At 42.1% G+C, this 27,164-nt stretch overlaps 1 protein-coding gene across 2 annotated transcripts in view; it reads left to right on the top strand.

Moving 5' to 3' along the window:
• Positions 1–2,322: 2,322 nt before the first annotated feature.
• Positions 2,323–27,164, top strand: part of PTPN21 (protein tyrosine phosphatase non-receptor type 21) — a 109,780-nt gene continuing 84,938 nt past the window's right edge. For both annotated transcript variants that reach the window (XM_089663113.1, XM_089663112.1), the window contains exon 1: positions 2,323–2,559. The gene's annotated coding sequence lies outside the window, so the exon portion shown is untranslated. The remainder of the gene's footprint in view (positions 2,560–27,164) is intronic.

Raw genomic sequence — 27,164 nt, 5'->3', positions numbered from 1 at the left:
AGGTGGCCCACATGGCCATAACGTCTAAAACATTAATGGGCTGGTGGTGACTAGATCTCAGACCACTTAATCATGCACTATAGTGACTTCAAGCATGTGCAGTAGATAGTGTCCATGTGCATAAAATAACATGCTGGTGTAAACTGTAGGTGCCAATCCTCAAATAGGTGAAGTGCCCCCTCACCTTCCTGCCCAGGCCCCTAGGGACCAATGAGCCTTTGAGTATATGGTAAATCTTGGATAGATCCTTCAGATGGTGAATCCCTCAGGAAGTAATGGTGGGACTCTCCTCCTCTTATCTCCTATGTCAGAGCGTTGATGGTATCGAAGGTACCCCTCCCACACGATCATCAATAAGGAAAAAGAACTTGCATAGTGTAAAATCGCTTTATTAAATGAGTATAAAAACCAAAGTACTACTCACACATTTATTCATAAAAAACGAGCCTTCACACCACTCAAAGGGTGTACTGCATTCAGGAACTGGGAGCACCAAGATGGCGCCCACGCTGGATATGACGTCAGAACGTTCGTGTAAACTCCTCCCACTGGCGTATCTACGCGTTACGTCACTTCAAACACGTGACTTCATCAGGATATACGCCTATCCTGGGTGGAGCACTATTTATCTAATGTGTAAGCCAATCAGTAATTCCGATGGGCGGAACACGGCCGCCATTGTATTGGAGCACACAAGGCACCCGCAGCCATCGTATTAGTACGGCTGCAAGAACGGGGACATGTAATATAAGCTGATAATAATTATCACGCTAAAATATATACATAAGTCCTCATAACTGGATGTATATATAAAATAACTAATGTAGACCTAGTGAAAGGCTGAAATCTACATAATGAGATATAAAACCTAAGTGTATTATAAAATAATATAAATCAGCATCATCAGCTGATAAAGTCTGTAAAAAAGCCTCCCACAGTCACTAATAGAACTATGGTGGAGGAAAGATATATAATGTAGGTCCCCTTAACAGAGGAATACCCACTACTAATATAAAACCTGTATCTACATAATACAGTGAATAATAAAAAGAACCCGAAAAAACCTAATGTACAGTACACCGTCATCATGGGGTGTCATATGTGATACCCAAGGGCATCATAAGAGAAGTTAACAATGTATGAATAGGTGGCTAAACTAAACCATTACATAAATGAATATTTCATAATCATGTTGGCACAAAATAGGGGTAAGGCAGGTCATTGTTCAAAAATTGCTAATAAAGCAATTTAAGTCAAATTCTACGTTCAAACCCCTCGGATATTGAGACCTCATCAGGAAGATCCATTTGGACTCTGCCTGGCTAATAACTCTGACCTTATTACTTCCTCTCCAGTGATTGTTAAATTTCTCTATTCCCCAGAATTTCAATTTTGTGGGATCACTATTATGATGACTAGCAAAATGTTTGGAAACACTGTGTTTGGTGTGACCCTTTTTGATGTTCTGCACGTGCTCCCTTATCCTTTTCCACATAGGCCTCTTTGTTCTTCCAATATATTGGAGTCCACACTCACATTGGAGCCCATATACTACACCCGCCGTCTGGCAGGATATGAAATCTTTAATAGTATATGTTATTCCTGTTGTTGTTGCCTGAAATTGTTTCCTTCTTACATTTAATCCCTTAGTCTCCTTGCACGCATAGCAGGTTTTGCAGGGATAGAAACCTTTTAGGTCAATAATAGTGGTTCTCAAGTTAGTCCGGGGTGGGTCAATCACATTCTTAACTAGACAAGTTCTAATATTCGGAGCCTTTCTATATATAAATTTTGGTTTGACAGGTATAACCTTCATCAGAGCTGGATCAGATTGCAGAATCGGCCAGTGTTTCACAAAAATCTTCTCAATCTTTTTGTGATGTATATTGTAATCCAAAACAATAGGTACCAGATCATCTCGATGTTTTACTCTTTCACTGTCTTTAAGCAGTTGAGATCTATCCATATTTTCTACCTCCTCTATCTTTCTCGAGATAAAGTCCCCCCAAGCTGCAGCAGCCCCAGCACTGAGTGCAGCCCATGCTGCTGTGTACTATAGATCCCTGATTGCCTCTATTTCTGTAATGCCCCATAGCTGAGAGCAGCTGTCCCATCACTAACATTCCCAGTGCCTGGCATACCAACCCCCTGACATCATGGGCAGCCAGCCTCGGTGCCCTGAGATCCCTCCGCCCAGGGACTACTTTCCTGTCCCTGTCTGCTGTATTGTCACCCAGATCAGCTCTCTGTGGTCAGCACAGCTGCCATTCACTGTACAGGGATCAGGAAGCTGCTGGAATCCTTGCTGGGGGGCTTTGTGAGTGAGCTGTGACCTCCCCCCCCCCTCCATGGCGGAGTGATCCTGTGCAGCTCCCCCAGGCAGGAAGTGGAGCCTGTTGCTGGAATCAGAGGAGTGCACATTTGGGTTGATATGGAGGAGTGCAGTTTGCAATGGTTATAGAGGCTCAGCAGCCAGGCAGGCAAGGAGATCAGAGGAGCCCTCCCCCCACCCCTGCTGCAGAGACCCCCTGAGTGAGCCCCAGCTTAGCTGTGCAACAGGTAAGACTTTGATACATTGTTGCTGCTGCTGTTACATTGTATCCAGTGGAGGGATCCTGGATTCTGCTGCTTTGTGTGTGGATCAGGGTTCTTGGAAGTCAGGCTGAAGGTTGCCTGGGATAAATAAAGCTTCCATCAGGGCTGCTGCAGGTCCTGGCAGGTCATTGTATCCCCTCTGGGCTGTCAGGGGATAGAGCCCAGTGACAGCTGCCTGCACTCCCCTCCAGGAGGCTCCCTGCTTGTTTGTTGACACTTTGTTTCATTGTTGCCATCTGTTCCTGTAGAAGGGATCCAGGTATTGCACTTCTCAGTGTTCACAATGTTGTTCTGTTTCATGTTGTTGTTTATAAACAGGATTTCAGTGTTTACAAACATTGGGAAACAGTGTAGCCCATGGGAGAGCATTGGGAAACAGTGTAACCCAGGGAGAGCATTTGGAAACAATGTAGCCTGTCGGATAGCATTGGGAAACAGTGTAGCCTATTGGAGAACATTGGGAAACAATGTAGCCTGTCGGAGAGCATTGGGAAACAGTGTAACCTATTGGAGAGCATTGGGAAACAGTGTAACCCAGGGAGAGCATTTGGAAACAATGTAGCCTGTCGGATAGCATTGGGAAACAGTGTAGCCTATTGGAGAACATTGGGAAACAATGTAGCCTGTCGGAGAGCATTGGGAAACAGTGTAACCTATTGGAGAGCATTGGGAAACAGTGTAACTTATTGGAGAGCACTGGGAAACAATTTAGCCTATTGGAGAACATTGGGGAAACAATGTAGCCTATTGGAAAACATTGGGGAAACAATGTAGCCTATTGGAAAACATTGGGGAAACAACGTAGCCTATTGGAGAACATTGGGGAAACAACATTGCCTATTGGAGAACATTGGGGAAACAACATTGCCTATTGGAGAACATTGGGGAAACAACGTAGCCCGTCGGAGAACATTGGGGAAACAACGTAGCCTATTGGAGAACATTGGGGAAACAACGTAGCCCGTCGGAGAACATTGGGGAAACAACGTAGCCCGTCGGAGAACATTGGGGAAACAACGTAGCCCGTCGGAGAACATTGGGGAAACAACGTAGCCCGTCGGAGAACATTGGAAAAACAACGTAGCCCGTCGGAGAACATTGGGGAAACAACGTAGCCCGTCGGAGAACATTGGGGAAACAACGTACCCGTCGGAGAACATTGGGGAAACAACGTAGCCCGTCGGAGAACATTGGGGAAACAACGTAGCCCGTCGGAGAACATTGGGGAAACAACGTAGCCCGTCGGAGAACATTGGGGAAACAACGTAGCCCGTCGGAGAACATTGGGGAAACAATGTAGCCCGTCGGAGAACATTGGGGAAACAATGTAGCCCGTCGGAGAACATTGGGGAAACAATGTAGCCCGTCGGAGAACATTGGGGAAACAATGTAGCCCGTCGGAGAACATTGGGGAAACAATGTAGCCCGTCGGAGAACATTGGGGAAACAATGTAGCCCGTCGGAGAACATTGGGGAAACAATGTAGCCCGTCGGAGAACATTGGGGAAACAATGTAGCCTAATGGGAAACAGTGTAGCCTATTGGAGAGCATTGGGAAACAATGTAGCCTATGGGGAAACAATGTAGCCCGTCGGAGAGCATTGGGAAACAATGTAGCCATCGTGTTTGGCATATCGATTAAATGTGTTGTGGACGTTAGACTGATCATTCCTATTGGGAGAGATTGATTTGAAAGAAAATCGATCATTTATTGAAGCACGTATGCCCACCATCATGGTGGCCACAGTTTAATTTTTTTTCTTTATCTGATTGATATGCAATTCGAGATAAATCGACAATATGATTGTATGTGAGTTTGTTCCATGTATGGCCACCATCAGAATAGGATCAAGCAATTCAATCAAAATGATCGAGTCGGGGGGGGGGGGGAAGTTAATAGACCTAACTTCCCTTCCAATCAGACTCCATTTGATTGAATCTAAATTGAGTCTAATCGGGCAGGGTGGAAGTTATCGATTGTTTTGCATCGATCAGCAGAACTGAGATGCTATGGCAAGGAAGTTGATCTTATTTCAGTCGGTCGGATTACTAGACTGCATGGTGGAAACAGGAGATGTGATCGAAATGACCGTAGCTTCCAACTATTGATCATTTTCCTGTGTGTGGCATATCGATCAAATGTGCTGTCACCTATAGATCGCATGGGGAGAGATCGGCCAGAAATTATTCTGCAGACCGGGCTGTACTGTGGCAGAGCTGTGTAACTCTCAGAATTGGATGGACAGGAATGCAAATCTTTCGGAGGCCTGTGATTGGACGGTGAAAAAAGAGGCATCAGACTGAGGAGCTCATCTCTCTGTCTGCTCTCTCCTCCTATCAGCATGTCGCTTGTTGTCCATTATGAGGTCAACAGTGTATGTATGAATGTGTATACTAGGGGCGGACTGACCATTTGGAAACTCAGGCACTGCCGAGGGCCCAGGGTCAGTAGGGGGCCCCATGAGATGCCCCTGGTACCTTTTTCATAGGCTTTTTTGAGTTTGGGCAAGGACACAGGGGCCCCATGATCCCCTATTGCCCGGGGGCCCCATGAGTTGTCAGACCACCCGTGTGTGTGTATGTATGTAGCAACAAGAACATTTTTTAGAAACTCTACAAAAGATGGCAAAAATGCAACTCAAAACGCAATGCAGAAACGCCTCAAATGCAACCCGCATAGGTGTTCAATATTGGGTTGGCCCCGCCCTTTGCAGCTATAACAGCTTCACCTCTTCTGGGAAGGCCGTCCACAAGGTTTAGGAGGGTGTCTATGGGAAGGTTGGACCATTCTTCCAGAAGCACATTTGTCAGGTCAGGCACTGATGTCGGGGGAGGAGGCCTGGCTCGCAGTCTCCACTCTAATTCATCCCAAAGGTGTTCAGGTCAGGACTCTGTGCAGGCCAGTCAAGTTCCTCCACCCCAAAACTGGCTCCTCCATGTCTTTATGGACCTTGCTTTGTGCACTGGGGGGCAGTCATGTTGGAACAGGAAGGTGCCATCCCCAAACTCCTCCCACAAAGTTGGAAGCATGAAATTGTCCAAAATGTCTTGGTATGCTGACGCCTGAAGAGTTCCCTTCACTGGAACTAGGGGGCCAAGCCCAACCCCTGAAAAACAACCCCACACCATAATCCTCCCTCCACCAAACTTTACACTTGGCACAATGCAGTCAGGCAAGTACTGTTCTCCTGGCAACCACCAAACCCAGACACATCCATCAGATTGCCAGACAGAGAAGCGTGATTGGTCACTCCAGAGAACACGGCTCCACTGCTCTAGAGTCCAGTGGCGGCGTACTTTACACCACAACATCCGACACTTTGCATTGCACTTGGTGATGTAAGGCTTGGATGCAGCTGCTCGGCCATGGAAACCCATTCCATGAAGCTCTCTACGCCCTGTTGTTGGGCTCATCTGAAGGCCACACCAAGTTTGGAGTTCTTTAGCTATTGACTCTGCAGACAGTTGGTGACTTCTGCGCACTGTGCACTTCAGCATGCGCTGACCCCGCTCTGTCATGTGACGTGACCTACCACTTGGGGGCTGAGTTGCTGTTGTTCCCAGTCACTTCCACTTTGTTATAATCCCACTAACAGTTGAGCGTGGAATATTTAGTAGCCAGGAAATGTCACAGATGGACTTATTGCACAGGTGGCCACCTATCACGGGACCACGCTTGGAGTCACTGAGCTCCTGAGAGCGACCCATTCTTTCACCAATGTTTGTAGAAGCAGTCTGCATGCCTAGGGGCTTGATTGTATACACCTGTGTCCAGTCCAGTGGCGGCGTGCTTTACACCACGGCATCCAACGCTTTGCATTGCACTTGGAGATGGAAGGCTTGGATGCAGCTGCTCGGCCATGGAAACCCATTCAATGAAGCTCTCTACACACTGTTGTTGTGCCCATCTGAAGGCCACACCAAGTTTGGAGGTCTTTAGCTATTGACTCTACAGACAGTTGGCAAACGCACAGGAAATGCGGCAAAAACATATTTTTGTGTTTTTTCTGCGTTTTTGCAACAGAGCAGTGTGAAAGTAGCCCTGTTCTATCTATATGCCCCATACACAAGAACATCGAATGAATGGTCGTTTTATTTTTTTGTATGCTAGTCTCATCAAAAACGAAGCGGCTACTAAATTGATGAGAATTCTCGTACAACAGAATACAATTTTGGAAGTGATGTCATGTGTTGTATAGTAATGTATTATTTCCTTTCTGAGCATTTTTCAGATGAATACTGTACTGATTAAATGAATAACATTCGTTCTGGTACCATTCTCCTAGATTGTAAGCTCCCAGGATCAGGGCCCTCCTATCCCTCTTGTATTGAACTGTATTGTTGCTGTATTGTCTCCCGTTATATTGTAAAGTGCTGAGCAAACTGTTGGCGCCATATAAATCCTGTATAATAATAATAATATAAATCCTGAATAATAATAATATAAATCCTGTATAATAATAATATAAATCCTGTATAATAATAATATAAATCCTGTATAATAATAATAATAATAATAATAATATAAATCCTGTATAATAATAATATAAATCCTGTATAATAATAATAATAATAATATAAATCCTGTATAATAATAATAATAATATAAATCCTGTATAATAATATAAATCCTGTAATAATAATAATAATATAAATCCTGTATAATAATAATAATAATATAAATCCTGTATAATAATATAAATCCTGTATAATAATAATAATAATAATATAAATCCTGTATAATAATAATAATATAAATCCTGTATAATAATAATATATAAATCCTGTATAATAATAATATATAAATCCTGTATAATAATAATAATAATATAAATCCCGTATAATACTATAAATCCTGTATAATAATAATAATACTATAAATCCTGTATAATAATAATAATAATATAAATCCTGTATAATAATAATATTACAAGAGATTTTCGCATTTCTCCCTTCGGACATTGTCGCATGAACTGTCGTGATCGGCTCTCATAAGCTGTGTACTAACGATCGGATTATTAGACGATCACCCCTCATATGGAAGTTTTCTTATTGTGTGTAAGGGCCTACACAGTATATGAAAAATTTTTCTTTTTGAAAAAACGAAAATTGGTCAGAGCTCACGATAAATACCAATGCAATGTAGTGACCAAATTTTGAAAGATAAATCGTTCATCAATGGACATAAATTAATCAGTTTATCATTCGGTTTGTTCACATAGATAGGAGGTGGCAAAATATATTCAACCTTTCCCAGGGGCGTCCCGAGGCAGGTGCGGGGGATGCGGCCCGGACAGGGTGACACCGGACCCACTCCACAAAAAGGTAAGTTGTAAAGCAATGCTACGATCCCCGCAAGTTTGGAGGTCTTTAGCTATTGACTCTACAGACAGTTGGCAAACGCACAGGAAATGCGGCAAAAACATATTTTTGTGTTTTTTCTGCGTTTTTGCAACAGAGCAGTGTGAAAGTAGCCCTGTTCTATCTATATGCCCCATACACAAGAACATCGAACGAATGGTCGTTTTATTTTTTTGTATGCTAGTCTCATCAAAAACGAAGCGGCTACTAAATTGATGAGAATTCTCGTACAACAGAATACAATTTTGGAAGTGATGTCATGTGTTGTATAGTAATGTATTATTTCCTTTCTGAGCATTTTTCAGATGAATACTGTACTGATTAAATGAATAACATTCGTTCTGGTACCATTCTCCTAGATTGTAAGCTCCCAGGATCAGGGCCCTCCTATCCCTCTTGTATTGAACTGTATTGTTGCTGTATTGTCTCCCGTTATATTGTAAAGTGCTGAGCAAACTGTTGGCGCCATATAAATCCTGTATAATAATAATAATATAAATCCTGAATAATAATAATATAAATCCTGTATAATAATATAAATCCTGTATAATAATAATAATAATAATATAAATCCTGTATAATAATAATATAAATCCTGTATAATAATAATAATAATAATATAAATCCTGTATAATAATAATAATAATATAAATCCTGTATAATAATATAAATCCTGTAATAATAATATAAATCCTGTATAATAATAATAATAATATAAATCCTGTATAATAATATAAATCCTGTATAATAATAATAATAATAATATAAATCCTGTATAATAATAATAATATAAATCCTGTATAATAATAATATATAAATCCTGTATAATAATAATATATAAATCCTGTATAATAATAATAATAATATAAATCCCGTATAATACTATAAATCCTGTATAATAATAATAATACTATAAATCCTGTATAATAATAATAATACTATAAATCCTGTATAATAATAATATTACAAGAGATTTTCGCATTTCTCCCTTCGGACATTGTCGCATGAACTGTCGTGATCGGCTCTCATAAGCTGTGTACTAACGATCGGATTATTAGACGATCACCCCTCATATGGAAGTTTTCTTATTGTGTGTAAGGGCCTACACAGTATATGAAAAATTTTTCTTTTTGAAAAAACGAAAATTGGTCAGAGCTCACGATAAATACCAATGCAATGTAGTGACCAAATTTTGAAAGATAAATCGTTCATCAATGGACATAAATTAATCAGTTTATCATTCGGTTTGTTCACATAGATAGGAGGTGGCAAAATATATTCGACCTTTTCCCAGGGGCGTCCCGAGGCAGGTGCGGGGGATGCGGCCCGGACAGGGTGACACCGGACCCACTCCACAAAAAGGTAAGTTGTAAAGCAATGCTACGATCCCCGCAGGATGGATCGGATTTGCGGATTGAGCATAATGGATCCGAGTCCGATCCACTATGCTCAATCCGCAGATCCGATCCATTCTGCGGGGATCGTTGGAGGGGGTGTCACCAAGTGTTACCGCATCGGGTGACACCAACCCTAGGGACGCCTCTGACCTTTCCACCTCCCTTCCATGTATTCGTGCTTTGTGTGGAGGAACGAGTGTTTGATTTGGAAAGATCTTTCTTTGCCTCTTCGCTACTTTGTTACTATGTGCCCTGCTAGGTGAATGCTTCCTTTCCTTTTTTTTGGTTCTAAAAAGTTGAAACCGTTTCCCATGGTTTTTTTTTTTTCTCCACTAATTATTAAAAAAAAAAAAATTGAACAAACTTTATAATTGAGAGTTTTGAGCGATTCTTTTTTTTTTTTTATTTATTTATTTATATATATATATATATATATATATATATATATATATATATATATATTTTTTTTTTTTTTTTTTTATATAGAGTTTGACCATCATTAGGGTTCCCATCTGCTTTGGGGTACCGCAAAGGCTGCAGTCGGCCCATGTGAAAGAACCCTTAGGCGATTTGGAAACTCTGCAATTCTACCTGCGATTCCAAATGGGAGCCAAACGCCGCAACGGGCTTTTGGGTGCCATTATTCTTAATGACACCCCAAAAGCGTTTTGATTCTGCCATTTAAAAATTGCGCCAAGCTTGTCACCCAAAAAAGGAGGAGGAGCTTCTTTAGCTAAATGCAAGTAGGGCAGCCCATTGAAGTGAACAGGCAGTCCTATGCATGAAAAGCGTGTACTTTTAAAATCGCAATCGGGAATGCTCATTCCCGCAGCGCCATATCTGAACAGGACCTTACTTTCACTTTGTGGTTAAAGTGTCTGCTCTTATTAAAAAAAACAAAAAACAAAAAAAAAACAAAACTTTTTTTTCTCAACGGAAATAAAATCGATGTCTGCACTTCCCCACTTTCATTTCTAAGTAGGACTTTGTTCTCTGGGACTTGTATTTCTTCCATTTCTGTAGGTACTAAAGATCCCTGTGCTGTGCTTTTGCATTTGCGGAATGAAGTTTGTTGGGATCAAGGGAGGATTTGTTGGGGATTTTGGAACAATTATCTTTAATTTGTAGTCTTTGATGTGGTGACACCAAGAGGGATTAAATGTGATGTCTTGACATTAATTGATGGTAAAAAGTTGTAGAATAATAGCAGAGAACCAGTAATAGGCTGCACATACTGTACATACAGTGCACTCCACAGTGGGCGGTGGCCAGGACCGATGTCTTTATTTCTCTGGGATCGAGAAGAACTGTGTTTATGCCACACGTCAAAATTGTTTGATCTGTTTCTGTAGTGCTTTTTGAGGTATACTTTTTGTTTGTTTGTTTTTTTTTTTTTGTTTTTGCACATGTATTTTTTTTAAGTGTTTTGATGTTTTTTGCTAACTTGTTGGTGGGCAGATTAAAACGGAAAATGCATTGAAAACAATTAATTTTGAGGGTATGTACATCCAAATTGGAGGAAGGGTTTAGGAATTACGGCTCTAAGGAATATCCATCCCCCCTTTTTCAGAGGACCAAAAGTAATTGGACAATTGAATTAAAAGCTGTTTCATGGCCAGGTGTGGGCTACTCCTTTGTTATTTCTTCATCAATTAAGCAGATAAAAGGTCTGGAGTTGATTCTAATCCTTGGTTCACATCTATGCGGGTGGTGCCACTGCGGATCCGCACAAAAATCCATGCAGCTGCACCACCCGCACAGAGAATTGCGGATGCGGGTGTCATTAGTGCTAATGGCATGCCGCCCGCACTGGGAAACGCAACTGTACTGGGAACTGATGTGTTCATGGGGGCTGCGTTTTTCCAAAGAAGTGCAGGGACTTCTGGCATACTGAAGCAGAGCATGATCCCGTCCCTTCGGAGACTGGGCCGCAGAGCAATATTCCAACATAACAACCCCAAACACACCTCCAAGACCACCACTGCCTTGCTAAAGAAGCTGAGGGTAAAGGTGATGGACTGGCCAAGCATGTCTCCAGACCTAAACCCTATTGAGCATCTGTGGGACATCCTCAAACAGAAGGTGGAGGAGCGCAAGGTCTCTAACATCCACCAGCTCCGTGATGTCGTCATGGAGGAGTGGAAGAGGACTCCAGTGGCAACCTGTGAAGCTCTGGTGACCTCCATGCCCAAGAGGGTTAAGGCAGTGCTGGAAAATAATGGCGGCCACACAAAATATTGACACTTTGGGCCCAATTTGGACCTTGTCACTTAGGGGTGGACTCACTTTTGTTGCCAGCGGTTTAGACATTAATGGCGGTGTGTTGAGTTATTTTGAGGGGACAGCAAATTTACATGTTATACAAGCTGTACACTGACTACGCCACATTGTAGCAAAGTGTCATTTCTTCAGTGTTGTCACATGAAAAGAGAGAATCAAATATTTACAAAAATGTGAGGGGTGGACTCACTTCTGGGAGATATATATGTGTGTGTATGTATGTGTATATATATATATATATATATATATATATATATATATATATATATATATATATATATATATATATATATATGTGTGTGTGTGTGTGTGTGTGTGTGTGTGTGTGTGTGTGTGTGTGTGTGTGTGTGTATATGTAAGTGTAATATATATATATATATATATATATATATATATATATATATATATATATATATAATTACAATTTTTTTCTTTTTATACAGTTTTGGTTTGGGTGCTCTACAAAACTTTGTAGTACTATAGCCAGTAGCGTTAGCTGTAGAATGCTGCATTAAAAACTGGAGGTTTTTTTTATAGTGTTTTTGTTTTTCACTGTTTGCGTTTTTTAGCAAAATTATACTCCCACAATCTTCAGGCGCAAAAACACTCATAAACGCTGGATAGCCACATTTTTCAGTGTTTTTCAGCTTTTATCAGCATTGGAGCATTTTTACAGCTAAAAATCTCCTCTTGAAACCCACTAGTTCTGTGTTGTTTTTTTTTTTTTGTTTTGTTTTCCAGGCGGAAAATGCTCCTGCCAAAAAATGCTGAACACATAGTATAACATGCTGAGGAGTTTACTGGCTATAAAAAAAAAAAAAAAAAAAAAAAAAAAAAGCCAAAAACAGCCACTGTAAAAACGTCCCGTGTGCATGAGACCCTAGAGTTTAGTTCTGCAACACTGCGGTATCACAAGGTGGGACCTTTCCAGATTGTCTGGACTAGGGGCGGACTGACAACTCATAGGGCCCCCGGGCAATAGGGGATCATGGGGCCCCTGTGTCCTTGCCCAAACTCTAAAAAGCCTGTGAAAAAGGTACCAGGGGCATCTCATGGGGCCCCCTACTGACACCGGGCCCTCGGGCAGTGCCGAGTTTCCAAATGGTCAGTCCGCCCCTGTTCTGGACACTGCCAAGAACCTTTGCCTGTATTATCTGGCTGCTCTGTTAAAAATATTCAGAAAGAAACTAGATTGTGCTGAGGTTTTGGATGCAATGGGATCAGTAATCTCAAGAAGAGATAAACTTTATCTGAAGTTTCTGTAAAGTATAATATAATCCCTCCTGAGACCTGATGGTTGAACGAAAAAAAAACAGAATCATCCATTGGCTGCTTTAAACGTAACATATTTTTCCTGCATACTGCTTGTATTCCGCGATCACTATTTAATTTTACTGGTTTGCTTATTTTATCTTTTTTTTTTTTTGTCCTAATATACTATCCAGTTATTGCAGCACCTGATTCCTTTTTTTTTTTTTGCTACCTACAGGAATTGCATTCTTTGTGCTCAGTAAATGCTTACACTGCGATCCTTTGTGTGCCAGTGCATGATGTAGATGTGGTCATTCCTAAAGCTATGAGTTATTGGCATTGCTCTGTCAAGACTTTATGGTCCAAAATCGAAATGTAAACGCACACAGGTTCCAGAGATTGGCGCAGCTTGCTGTCACATGGACTTCTACACTACAGGAGGGTTACATGTGCATCCTGCCTGGCATACGGCTGTTTACCTCCATTGGAAGGCGGCACTGAGTCACGGGTCTTGTGACGCTCTCTGGAGAGGAGCTTCACTTGGCATTGATTTTCGACCTGGCAACTGTTTTAGACCACAAGAATGTGCAGGCTGTGATACAGGGAGTGCATACATCCAGCAAAGACCACCCCGGAAATGTAAAGGGTTAATGCATTCACAACTGATATTTCCATGTTTTTTTAGATGCCATTGTGTTGACTCCTTCCAGTTGGTTTTTACTCTTCGGGTTTCCAGAGAAATATCGTCACCCGATTTCTCAGTTCTGTACCTCTACTCTGGGATTCCAGTCTCCCATTCTATGCTATAGGGCAGCCATTCTCAGCCTTTTTAAAATGGAGGAAGCCTCAAAATAGTTTTCTGGTCTCAGGGAACCCCTGCCTATATTAACTATAGTTGGTTGATGGTCACCAGGAATGTTGCTCCCTGCATTGGTGGTCAGTGGTGAGAATGCTTTTTGCATTGGTGGTTAGTGGAAAAAAATTTCTCAACACTGGTGTAGGAAAAATATTCTTTACAGTGGTAGTCAATAGGAAGAATGTGTCTGACATTGGTGGGCTGTGGAAAGAATGCTTCTTACGTTGGTTGTCAGCGGGAAGAATGATCCTTACGTTGGTGGTCAGTGGAAAGAATGATCCTTACGTTGGTGGTCAGTGGAAAGAATGATCCTTAGGTTGGTGGGCAATGGAAAGAATGATCCTTACGTTGGTGGGCAGTGGAAAGAATGCTCCTTACGTTGGTGGCCAGTGGAAAGAATGCTCCTTAGGTTGGTGGCCAGTGGAAAGAATGCTCCTTAGGTTGGTGGCCAGTGGAAAGAATGCTCCTTAGGTTGGTGGCCAGTGGGAAGAATGCTCCTTAGGTTGGTGGGCAGTGGGAAGAATGCTCCTTAGGTTGGTGGGCAGTGGGAAGAATGCTCCTTAGGTTGGCGGGCAGTGGGAAGAATGCTCCTTAGGTTGGCGGGCAGTGGGAAGAATGCTCCTTAGGTTGGCGGGCAGTGGGAAGAATGCTCCTTAGGTTGGTGGGAAGAATCCCCAAGACCCCATCTCCTATCTTACAGAAACCTAAAAAGATCATTGGTGTCAGTTGTCACTTATCTGAGAGGAAAAGAAGCTCATTGCTCAAGAAACCCTTAGCAACCTCTGGAGGAGGTGGAACCCTAGTGTTTCACAGAGCCCTGGTAGAGAATGGCTGGTGTAGGGAATGCAGCATTAAAATGGTAGTAATCCACAAAAATCTTCTCCCTGCAAGTTAAGAACATAATGTGTTTTAGTATACACCGCATACTAGCACAACATGAAAGACTTCCCTGAAAACAAAGCCCTCTAGTAACGCATTGTCACGGTTTGCATCTGTTTTCCTGGGCTGCGGCTGTTTGGCCGAGCTGCGGTGACGTCACTCCTGCATATGCGTGCTGTAGTCTCTGCCGCGGTATGGCTCTCTAAATGGATGTGCTTGTGACATCACCCAGCGCTGCTAAAGTAATTATCTCCTAAATGGTACACGTTTAGGAGATATTTACAGTTCCTAAAGGTAAGCCTTATTAAAGGCTTACCTGTAGGTAAAACATAAAAAAAAAAAAAAACGCTTTACTACCACTTTAAGAATGACGCTCTTCCTTTTGGCAGCAGTAGACACCATGAAGAGCTTCAGCAGAGCTGAATATCTGCCACTGGCGTCCCTGAAGATTTTCTTTTTTTTTTTTTTTTTTTTTTTATAAATTGAGTAGTGGCCATTGTCGCTTTTTTTTTTTTTTTTTTTTAATTTGTTGTAGAAACACACTGGAGGTTTTCGGCTTCCCTGTGGGATGTTGGGCTTCTGGTGTGTTGCTTTAATTTGATGGAAGAGGGGAGCTGCCTCTCGCTAAGCCAGCTCTCCATGTATCCATTTTTAAATACACTATATTGCTAAAAATATTGGGCCAGCCCTCCACATCATGTGATTGGGGTGTTCCAATCACCTCCATGGCCACAGGTGTAAAAAAACAAGCCCCTAGGCATGCAGACTGCTTCTACAAACATTGGTGAAAGAATGGGTCGCTCTCAGGAGCTCAATGACTCCAAGCGTGGTCCCGTGATAGGTGACCACCTGTGCAATAAGTCCATCCGTGTCATTTCCTTGCTACTAAATACCGTATTCCATGGCCAACTGTTAGTGGGATTATAACAAAGTGGGAGCAACAGCAACTGAGCCATGAAGTATAGGCGCGAAAAAAAGACAGAGCGGGGTCAGCGCTGAAGCGCACAGTGCGCAGAAGTCGCCAACTGTCTGCAGAGTCAATAGCTAAAGACCTCCAAACATGGTGTGGCCTTCAGATGAGCCCAACAACAGTGCGTAGAGAGCTTCATGGAATGGGTTTCCATGGCCGAGCAGCTGCATCCAAGCCTTGCATCACCAAGTGCAATGCAAAGTATCAGATGCAATGGTGTAAAGCACGCCGCCACTGGACCCTAGAGCAGTGGAGATGTGTTCTCTGGAGTGACAAATCACGCTTCTCTGTCTGGCAATCTGATGGATGTGTCTGGGATTTGCGGTTGCCAGAAGAGGTGAAGCTGTTATAGCTGCAAAGGGCGGGGCCAACTCAATATTGAACCCTACGGACTTAGACTGGGATGCCATTATAGTTCATGTGCGTGTAAAGGTAGGCGTCCCAATACTTTTGGCAATATAGTGCATGTCCTATAATTGGTGGCTGGTTTGTGTTGAATGAACCCAACCACTTCCACCACTCACAAGCCCGCCTGTATCCTTTTTGAGCCTCTGCGACTCCGCGAGGTGCCAAAGCCATGGAGTCCGCTGTAGCTCCACTGAAGTCCAGCATCCAAATTATGGGCCGCACACCGAAGATGTTCCATTGAAGTTGAGTTGAAAGTCTTTCATGTGTGGCCCATTATTTGGATGGTAGATGGTTTGTGTGCTTGGTACATTTAGTATTAATTAGTGCCGTACCCTACCTATGTGCACCTTCTTTATGCTAACTATAATTTTGGTCTGAGCTGTTGCTATCTATCTATCGTATCACTTAAGTGATAACAAAAAACACAACCTTCCATATATAAGAATGTCCACCTGCTGCTTTTAGAATTTGTGCGTCCACATTGATAATGTAATATCTCCATAGCTGAACAAAGACCTTGTGCGATTCTAAAATAGGAGACAGATTGATTTGTTATTGGCAATGGAATGCGTTCCGATAGCAGAGTGTCCCCAAACAGGTGGAGTAAGAGAAAAGATATCCGAGAGGTGACGGAACTTCTCTATGATGACTGGTTACTGGCTTAATATTCTTGAGAGTTGTGCTGGAAGTCACTGGGAGCAAATTAATGCTCAACTCTGGGTTTGGAGTCAAAGTGACCCTTGCTCATTTTTCTAGGGGATGATGAATAGGGTGATTTAAACTATTTAACTTATTCCATATTCCTCTGGCACCGCCACTTTCCTCCTCCTGTTCCAGGATGTGGGCAGACCTTTGGCGACCTTGCATACAATACAGAAGCATGGATACTGTCTTGACGATGGAGCTGTATCTGATCAGGCAGTGAAGAGAAATGGCTTCGGAAGGCCATTTTTGTAACACGGAGGTCTTCAGAAGCATGGAATAAGGTAGTATTTCACCTTACAAAACAAGGAGGAAATCCTTGCAGCATGGAGGGATATTTACTGCAAGGGTAACATTTCTCCACTTCAGATGCCACTGCACTGTTAGCTGCATTTTCAACAGACAGAGATTCAAATACTGCCTGGTGTGTATTGAGCCCATGATCTCAACACTTCAAGGCAACTGTGCCAACTACTTGGCCATAGTCCCCATTCTCCCAGCGCATAGTGCTGAGCATAGACAGTCCTCTTTAAGTACAAGCTATTCTTCACTACAGTGGATGTCTCTGAACAAATGGAGGAATGCAAGAGTCACAAGATGTTTGCTGGCTCTGCTCATGCTGAAGGACTATCACAAGTCCAATGTACCTTGGCAATATGTATTCCTTCCACAGGTCTAAGCAGATGGGCAAGGTATGTGAGGCACTGGCTGGCAAGATTGTGGACTGTGTGTCATCTAGGTTTCTCACATACACATGGTGAGGGGCTTCAAGGTTTATGGCTTATGTGGAGAAAAACGACCTTTATGTTTTTTTCAGGATATCAATAAGCTTTGGCCTGGGTCCTGGAGTCTTAAAAAACCTTTACAGGGACCCTTCCCCCATCCCCTTTATATTATTAAAGTCCTCGGTTTTTCATGTCCCTCTCAGTCTGTGGCATGCTGTCATATATTGTGCAGCTATTTTCTCCATTAGCTCCTCTTCTGCCACTAGAATTTGGAGCTTCCTCCTCTCTTCTATAGAAGTGAAGTCCGGAATGAGAGTGGAGAGTCCCTGGAAGTCAGTGTCCCTCACTGATGAGTATTTGGGGCATTGTAGCAGGAAGCAGTCCTCATCCTCCAGGACCCCCTGGTCACACTGCTGGCACAGTCTACTCTCCCTGGGCTTATAGGTCTGTCTGTGCCATTCTGATTCAATTTCCAGGCTGTGTGCGTTCAGTCTGTACTGGCTTAGGGTCTGTGTCTTTGGGGTCTTGTAGCACCTCCAGGTATGGGGCCAGTTTGTAGTCTGCAGTGATTGGTAAACCGTTTCTTTGAGTTTGCTATTTCATTTCTCAACATATTATTCATCGGAATCATTCATTATGTTTTCCATTTGAGATTTTGTCAGGCCAGATTGTTGGGTGTTTTGGATACACAAGATGCTGATGAGCTGTTGAGGGCCACATGGCTTTGACTGGTCCTTATTGGTCAGTAGGGCCTTATGATGGTGTGAATTAGAACTGCTGTTTTGTAGATGGCTCTGGTATGAAAGCGCCCTCTTCTGTACTGTGAGAAGCAAAGGAAATCTGCCCAGCTCAGACTGGCAAGCACTGTTGGAGGTGCTCCGATGGACTTGGAGGAGGTGCTCCGATGGACTTGCAGGAGGTGCTTGCAGAATTCCAGGTGAAATATTTCTGGCAAGCTCATTTAGATTGGTCTGGGTAGGTGACAGGACCCCAAACTTCACAGCCATAAAGAAGTATTGGGGTGATAATGCTATCAAAGATTCTAAGCCAGACTCTTACTGGTGGTTTTAGGTGGTACAGCTGTCTCCTGATGGCGTAGAAGGCTCTGCATGCCTTGTCTTTAAGGGCCTCTATGGCTGGCTTGAAACTTCTTGATTGGTTAATTTCAAGGCCAAGGTATGTGTAGTTGTGGGATTCATCAAGAGTGCATTTGTTTAATGTAAAGGAAGGGCTCTTAGTTTGTTTTGTGTTCTTTCTTTGGAATACCATGATTTTTGTTTTCTTTGAATTGATAGGTAGTGCCTATGTGGCACTGTATTTCTCCAGCACTTCCAGGCTGTCTTGTAGGCCTTTCTCTGTTGGAGACAGTAGTAGGAGGTCATCCGCATACAGCAGGAACTTCATCTCGGTGTCACATAGTCAGTCCAGGTGCTGGGGAGGATTCTAGAGCTGCAGCCATTTCATTGATGTAGATGTTGAAGAGGGTGGACTTAGGGTGCAGCCAGGGGCGGACTGACAACTCATGGGGCCCCCGGGCAATAGGGGATCATGGGGCCCCTGTGTCCTTGCCCACACTTAAACCACACCCAAAAAAGCCTATGAAAGGTACCAGGGACATCTCATGGGGTCCCCTACTGACCCCGGGCCCTTGGGCAGTGCCCGAATTCCCAAATGGTCAGTCCGCCCCTGGTTGCAGCCCTGTCTAGCTCCACTAGCCTGCCGGAAGTGCTCTGTTCTTTTCCCGCTCACCTTTTATGCTGCAGCCGTTTTTGGTATATGGACTCTTGATGACATCATATACTTTCCCTCCTATTCCACTCTCTAATCGTTTCAGAAACAGGCCTGGGTGCCTGAGTCAAGTCCACAAAACAGGCAAATATCTTTCCATGTTTTGCATTGTGGACATGGTTCTTGATGAGACGGGGTGTAGATGTGGCCTGTAGTGCGGAGGATTTGGCATGAACCCTGCCTGGCTTCTACTGAGGACATTGTGTTGCATCAGGAAGTTGAGGATGCTTTTGTTGAGGATACTGTTGAATAGTTTCCCTAGTGTGCTGCTGACACATATTCCTCTCTAGTTGGCTGGATGATACTGGTCTCCACTCTTGTGGATTGGTGTTATGAGGACTTGGTTCCATACTTGAGGGTAGTGACCAGCACTCAGGACCAGGTAGAAAACTTTACATATTGCAGCTTGTATACCTTGGGAGCCGTGTTTAATTATCTCTGGCAGGATTCCATCCATTCCGCTGTTTTTTTTAGTTTGCAGGTGTTGAATTTTTTTCCATTATTTCATGTAGTGTAATTGATACTTCCAGGGGGCTTTGAAAGTCTTTGATTTTTTTTTTCCTCCTTATCATTTAGTGTCTTGATGATTTTTTGTTCCAAAGTTAGCACCTCTTCTGGAATGTCTTTGTAGAGGTTCCTGACCACTTGCCCTCCTGAGGATTTACCCCCCTTAATGATCAGGCCTCTTTTTGCTACTCGGCGCTGCACTAATTCAACTGAAAATTGCGCGGTCATGCAATGCTGCACCCAAACGAGATTTACGTCCTTTTTTTCACACAAATAGAGCTTTCTTTTGGTGGTATTTGATCATCTGTGCGCTTTTTATTTTTCACGCTATAAACAAAAAAAGACCAAGAATTTTGAAGAAAAACAATATTTTTTACTTTCAGCTATAAAAAATATATAGTAAACTCAAAGTTGGTTATAAATTTAGGCCAAAATGTATTCTCCTACATGTTTTTGGTAAAAAAAATCCCAATAAGTGTATATTGATTGCTTTGTGTGAAAGTTATAGCGTCTACAAACTATGGTATAGATACTGCAATTTACGCCATTTTTTTGCTATACAGCGCTGCGCTAGTTTACCGGACAATTGCGCGGTCATGCAATACGGTACATAAATTAAATTTACATCCTTTTTTTTCCCCACAAATAGAGCTTTCTTTCGGTGGTATTTGATCGCCTGTGCGTTTTTTTTTTTTTTGTTTTTTTTTTGCGCTATAAAAAAAAAAAAGCCTGACAATATTGAGAAAAAAAACAATATTTTGGACTTTTTGCTATAAACCATGTCCAGTAGAAAAAAAAATTTTAAATCACATTTCGTCATAAATTTTGGCCAAAATGCTTTCTGCGACATGTCTTTGCTAAAAAAAAAAAAACCCAATACGTGTAAATTAATTGGTTTACGTGAAAGTTATAGCGTTTACAAATGGCGGGAAAGATACTGGGATTTTTTTATTTTTTTTTATACTAATAATGGCGGCGATCAGGGACTTATGGCAGGACTGCGGCGGACATTCTGACACTGGGGGCGAACTGACTTGGGGTCACTGACATCCCCAGTGACACCAATACAGTGATCAGTGCAAAATGAAAACCCTGACACTGTACTAATGGCACTGGGGAGGAAGGGGTTAACTTTTTATTCACTGAAAGGGTTAACTGTGTGAGGGGAGTGTTTTACTAGGGGGCCGGGGTGTGTACTGCACTAAGACACATATATCGGGAGAGAGAAACTCTTCTTTCCAGCTCCGCATGTCAGGAGCTGACAGGGAACTGACAGAAAGCAGAGCTACTGCGGCTGTGCTCTGTCAGTGATTGCCGCTAATCGGCGGGACACGGCCGGTAATGACCAGCCGTGACCTGGCCACTGACATCCGCGGCCATGACCGGCGGGACAGGTAGGGCGGTGGCGCGCCTCGTGCACGCCCCCTACCTGTTTTGCAAAAGCACATTTTAAAACGTGGTTTTGTGCAGCCGTGCCGACCTGCCACTGTATTTCTACAGTGGCTGGTCGGCAAGAGGTTAAAGTGGTTGAGCCAGGTGTCACTATTTTGGATGTGGAGGTTATTTTTCTTGGGTGCCGAGCCAGTATTCTTCCATATCTCCCAGAAAGAGTTTTCCTGAAGTGCCTCTTCTAACTGTTGCAGATTGTTGGAGATGAAGTTTTTTTGTTTTTTCTTCTTAAGGGTTTGTTTGTATTTTTTCTGTAGGGGTGCCATGGGCTTTCCTTAGGTCAATTTTGGGGTCTTTGTGTTTATTTGAGACAGTCCATAAGGTGTTCCTCAGTGGTTTGCATTCTTTGTCAAACCGTTTATTGGATGGTTTCTTGTGTTTTTGACCTCAGCTGGGCTTTTTCTGCATGGTGTGCAATATTTTGTGGAGCTCCTTTGCTGCCTGGTTCACACCTCATGGGCTTACCTCACAGGTGTTGTTTTTGGAAGGTTTCTTTTTTTTTATGAAAGGTTTTTTTTATGTCAAGTCTGTCAGTTATAAATAAAACAGTGAAAAAATTAAATAACCAAAAAAAAAGTCTAAGAATTTTCTCTTTCCATCAACAGTGAAAAATGTCCATCACCATAAGCAGGGGTGGACTGACAACTCATGGGGCCCCTGGGCAATAGGAGATCAGGGGGCCCCTGTGTCCTTGCCCAAACCCAAAAAAGCCTATGAAAGGTACCAGGGGCATCTAATGGGGCCCCCTACTGAGCTCTGGCAGTGCCCAAGTGCTCAAATGGTCAGTCCGCCCCTGACCATAAGAATAGATTTGTGCAAATCCACCACCAACAGAAATGAATAAACTCACCAGAGCAAATCGCCAGTTAAATTATAAACTAGCAATTGCACTTGTTTGCTATGGGAGCAATACTCTGCAGGTAGACTCAGCGGTGACCAGCTTTTCAAATAATTCCTCTTTCAGCTTGTTGATGTAGTATATTACAAGTCAGGGAGACTCAGATATCCAGACACTTATTTATCCCCTCTGGGAGCAATACTCTGCAGATCTATAAACTCAGCAGCGAAAACTTCCAGACCGAATTCCGAGAACTTCATACACAGGCTCAGAAAAGAAAAACAAATGATCGTGTGATACCGTGCGACACGTTTATTTGTAAAAACTCCTCATAATACACTCACATGGAACAGTGTCATAGCCGACACTAGCAGCAAACACATTTCGTTTAAAACCATAGAAAGCTGAGACGACAGCCTCTTACAGAATGTAGTGAGATATAGAATGACTCAAAAAAAAAAAAAAAAAAACACCAAAAACAACACATTGTGGACTCGATGACTGTTGGTGTCGTGCCCATCCTACTGCTTCTTAAAGCCCAACACAGGAACACAGGCTCAGCTGGTACTTACAGCAGTAAACCATTCACGATACAGGGACAACCAGTAACAGTCCAAGCAGGTTTGTCCTGCAAGGCAGCAACAAAAATAGCATTGATGCAGGATGGTTACATACAGAAAGTCCTTAGCATACAGCAAAATATTTGCTCTTATGTGCTACTAAGTAATCTCAGGTCAGTTCCTGAAAGCCTCTTACAGAATGTAGTGGCGTTAGTCCGAAGCTCCACCCTATGCGTTTCGTCATCAGACGTCTTCACGGAGCGGAAGGATGAACGTGAAGACGGATGACGAAACGCGTAGGGTGGAGCTTCGGGCTAACATCACTACGTTCTGTAAGAGGCTGTCAGGAACTGACCTGAGATTACTTAGCACATAAGAGCAAATGTTTTGCTGTATGCTAAGGACTTTCTGTATGTAACCATCCTGCATCAATGCTATTTTTGTTGCTGCCTTGCAGGACAAACCTGCTTGGACTGTTACTGGATGTCCCTGTATCGTGAATGGTTTACTGCTGTCAGTACCAGTTGAGCCTGTGTTCCTGTGTTGGGCTTTACGAAGCAGTAGGATGGGCACCACACCAATATTTGAGTCCACAATGTGGTGTTTTTGGTTTTTTTTTAGCCATTAGCAGAATTATTATTATTATTATTATTATTATTATTATACAGGATTTATATAGCGCCAACGGTTTGCTCAGCGCTTTACATTATAGTGGGAGACAATACAGTAACAATACAGTTCAATACAAGAGGGATTTGAGGGCCCTGATCCTTGGAGCTTACAATCTAGGAGGGCGGGGTGAGTGGTACAATAGGTAATAACTGTGGGGGATGGACTGGTTGGAAAAGTAGAAGATTCCAGTATTAGTAGAGGGCGGGATAGGCTTCCCTTAAGAGAGAGGTTTTCTGTGATCACCTAAAAGTAAGTAGAGTAGGCGATAATAGAGAGCCAACATGTTCTGGGGGTTCAAGAAATCCCCTTTTATCGGGACAACCTTGATGAATGGAGAGTGGTTAAACCCCCAAAACACCATTCTGGGCTCTGTCACCATCCGCGTGGTTTCCTTGCTATTGCTTCTTAAAACCCAACAGAAGCTCTTACCCTTCATCACTCCACAAACAAGAAAACACAAATTTTGGCTGGAGTTCCATTTTGGTCCCATGCACTTTGCCTGCAGGGATTCAGCTGGCATATTTCGTAGTGTCCTCGTTTTGCTTCTCTGCAGATTTTCGGGTCAGACCTGCCATGCAGTTTTTAGCGGGGACGGTTTGGATATTTATCCGTCTACTCTTTTTGTGTCAATAGAATTACTGATACTAAAATTACCTGTTGTGACTCATTTCTTTCTATTAATACGCCTGCCAGCTGCTGCTCCACACACTTACATAACTGCCAAACGCAACTATATAGAATGAGTAATGGAGAAATCATTTATTTACGTTAGTAGTAGGAGAAGAGCAGCCAGCGCATTGGATAGGAATTCCGGTATTAACCGAGATATATAGAATGACCCCCACTAACCTTCAGAGAATTCTATTCTCCACATCAGGATGATGATGTCATACTTCAAGGGAAACTTTAGCCTACATTAAGTCATTGTTGCGAAATTAAATCTGAGAGTAATTGTATATTAGTAATTATTAATAGAATACATGTATTTTTATTTAATTTTTTTTTAGAACTTAAAAAAAAGAAATACAAATGGATACATTTTATTGATAAATTTATGCATGTATTTATAAATTTATATATTTTATAAATTTTTGTTGAATTAACGAATATAATAATTAGAAAATCTAAAATTTCTGGGGAAATTGTGTGGAGTGTTCTTGCCTCCACCAGTAGTCTACAACTGAAGTGGGCGGAGTAACTGGGTGGAGCGGGCAGAGTAAATGTTGTGTGGTTGGAGTGGCTGGAGTAACTATGAAAAGGTTGGACTGGGCAGAGTAAAGCAGGCCATAGACGTGGGGAAAATTGGACGTTTTCTTTTTTTTTTTTTTAAAGTCGTAAATCGGTCGTTCAGACGGCCGACGTGGCCACTAATTAAAAAAAAAAAAGTTGCCGGGTTTTAGTCCCGTCTATGGCCGTCAATTAATATAATAGCGGTGTTCCTGCATAGAGACCCCCTATTATATTTGACAGAAGAAATAGATTATGCAGAAGAAGAAGAGAAACATTGTATCTATTTGTACTTGAATAGAAACATCCGTATCCGAAATGCATACAAATAGATACAATGTTGCAACTCTTTTTCTTCTCCGTCTTCTTCTGCAAAATCTATTTCATCTTCTCTTTTCTTCTATTCTTGTTCTTGATATTCTATTTCTTCTTCTCCTGCAAAATCTATTTCTTCTTTTTCTTTATAGTCAATTTATTGTCAAATCTGGAGAAGAACGACCGATTTGACCATAAATTACCACGAAAATCGGCCTATTTAACAAATCGTCCCAGGATTTTCCAGCTTGGACGATTTTCAAAATCTCTTAAAATTAACCTCCCTGGCGGTATGATTATTTCAGATTTTTGGTGCTGAAAGCGGTGCCATTATTTTGCATGGAAATTTGGCGTTTTATATTGTAGGCCTGTAATTCTTAGGAATAACTCACTGAAATCTGTCCGAACAAGAGTCTAGTAAACATCCCGGGTAGGAAAAAACTTGAAACACGAAATCATAAATTATAATTTAATGAATAATCGTAAAAAATATCATAATAAATGTAATTCAATAATATAATCAAACCAAAAACACTGAAATTTGAAATATAGCGCCAAGTTCGCACATCGCTGAGCAAAGTCACAAAATCGTTTTCAGTGTCTGATGATGAATTTCCCCCATGAATCATTATCACTCAATTCTGCAAGTGGTTCTGATTTACTATCGCTGTTCTCTAGCCGTTTTAAAACCACTTTTGACCTAAAGGGACGCTTTTTGGACGCCATGGACGTTTCTCAGTTTCCAGGCAGAAAGAACAGTAAAAATGCAGGCAGGGCGCCGGACAAAGCACTCGGGACAAAATGTATGTGAAATTGTTTGATACAGGAATGTTATACTATGTGATTTTAGAGATTTTAGTGCATGTCACTTTTTGTCATTTTCAAATTTCCCGCTGTTCCATCCCCCGTACGTCCCGACGCGCACAGGGGACAGAACCCAGAAGACAGGTGCTGGATCCACCGGATTACATTGCCAGGGACACTGCAGGAGGGACATCGCGGGAGCGCAGGACAAGGTAAGTGCAAGAGGGATCCCGGAGCAGCGCCGCATGGTATTCCCGAGTGTAGCTCGGGGTTACCGCTTGTGGGACTTAAACTTTACCCCGAGCTACACTCGGCAATACCGCCAGGGAGGTTAAGAAAAACGGCCGACATTTTTCCCCACTAACGGTACGAATATCTGCCGGTTTTTTTTATTTTTATTTTTTTTTTTTATTGGCCGATAATTCGGCAAGAAAATCTATGGCCACCTTAACTTTATTGAGTGGGCAGAGTAACAGTGTGGAGTGTTTGGAGTGAGTAAAGATAATAAATATTACACTAACCAATTGATCAAATTTAAAAAGTGCACAAGCAAGCTGGATAGAGTGAGAAATGCATTTCAACTTTTAATTATTTATATAGCACATTTAATTGCAATGTTGTTGCCCAAAGTGCTTCACAGTTACATTAAAACATACATTTATAAAAACATTATCAGCATTATCACCTCAAATACTCTCTACTGTAGAAAACTTATTTCCAAACCTTTAACCAGAAGCCGGCCAAACTGTCACCAATTCAAAATTAGATTTCAAATAGGGCTGAGAAGAGCGGTTAAAAACAAACTGCTCCAAATTGCTCACTTCACTGGCGTCTTCAAATGGTCGTAGTTTTAAAAACTATAAATCCTACAGCGAAGAGCTTTATATTGTGAGAATCACAAGACCCAGACCTACATTTTGATGCATAGTATGTCTCTGAAATATTAAAAATGAAGGCACAGTCGCAGTTTTGAAATTGCCCTTCAAATTTGAGGTGGCTAGAGTGCAGTTTCAATGAATGTCAATGGGCGGCGTGAGTTGCAAACAAATAGTCATATTGTGAAAACTATCAGGACTCTGGCTTAGCCGTGGACATTTTTAATGACAGCAGGGATAGCTGAACGTTCTGATATAAGATTTGTGTCGGTGGGCTTGAAAATGAGGGAGTGATGGCAGTTTAGAAATCATGTCCTGATTTTTCAACTCACACTCTAGCTTTTGTCAGCTCCCACTCTAGTTTTGAACATTCCGCCATTCATTCCTATGGGACCAATTTCACCACAAAAACAGCGATATTTCGTGAACCATTCGGTGAAACGTTCCACAAAGTAATAGCGCACCAATCGGGAACAATCCGCACGTTTCCGTATATTACTGTCTATGTAATGTAAAAACTGTGGGAGGAGTTAGGGTGGTAAATTTGGCTATAATAATAAGAATATATATGTGAGAGAACAGGAAGTGGTCTGCCATGCAAGAACACTTAACTAGAAAAGCTACAATTTATATATGAGAATAATGACATCATAGTAACATACAGTAAGTTAATACTGAGTGCAGTGATTTGCATTAGAAGCTGCA

This window comes from Staurois parvus, unplaced genomic scaffold (assembly GCF_062004578.1).
Source record: "Staurois parvus isolate SC_StPar_1 unplaced genomic scaffold, SC_StPar_1.0 ptg001627l, whole genome shotgun sequence".
Lineage (NCBI taxonomy): Eukaryota > Metazoa > Chordata > Amphibia > Anura > Ranidae > Staurois > Staurois parvus.
The sequence above is the reverse complement of the archived record's forward strand: the minus strand, read 5'-3'. Positions and strand labels throughout refer to the sequence as shown.